Below are 806 nucleotides of genomic sequence, written 5' to 3' on the forward strand. Positions count from 1 at the left end.
ATTCCCTCGTACTAGTGCGAAAAGTTTTATTTTTGAAATGAAATCTTGTAAAAATAATCGTCATTATGAAAACTACAAGCGAGAGGCACGTTCTGATCTGCCAGGAAGTTTCAAAAATAGCGACCTCTCATCTGAGGAATGAAATTTCATTCTGGAGACAATGCCCGGGCCTAGTATGCGGCTAAGGAATTTCTTCGCAGTATCCTTTCTTCCCCATCTGCTAGGCCGTCTAGGTATGCGGGAGAGCCACCATGGCGTTTGGAAGGCTGGAGGGACGTACAGGCGGATGTAGAGCCGTGAGGGCGGCCGAGAAAGGACAGCTCCGAGTTCGAGACTCGGCTTCGCTCACAGTTTTAATCTACCAGAAAATTTCAAACAACATTGTTTCAATGCCTACGCACATCCGCAGTCTGGCGAGAGCTTTAATCGTGTCTAGGATTTGGAAACAGCACCGATACAACTATCCTGTTGCTAAATGGTGTACACATCCATCACTTACAAGTAAACCTACCCAAGTAAACCTAAAAACACTTATTTCAATAGTGGCCCAAGTCCATTACCTCCACTTTTCTGTCTGTTTCAGCCTTAATTTAACTTTAGGACTGCCGGCCGGAGTGGCCGTGCGGTTCTGGGCGCTACAGTCTGGAGCCGGGCGACCGCTACGGTCGCAGGTTCGAATCCTGCCTCGGGCATGGATGTGTGTGATGTCCTTAGGTTAGTTAGGTTTAATTAGTTCTAAGTTCTAGGCGACTGATGACCTCAGAAGTTAAGTCGCATAGTGCTCAGAGCCATTTAACTTTAGGACT

This window comes from Schistocerca cancellata, chromosome 4 (assembly GCF_023864275.1).
Source record: "Schistocerca cancellata isolate TAMUIC-IGC-003103 chromosome 4, iqSchCanc2.1, whole genome shotgun sequence".
Classification (NCBI taxonomy): Eukaryota; Metazoa; Arthropoda; class Insecta; order Orthoptera; family Acrididae; genus Schistocerca; species Schistocerca cancellata.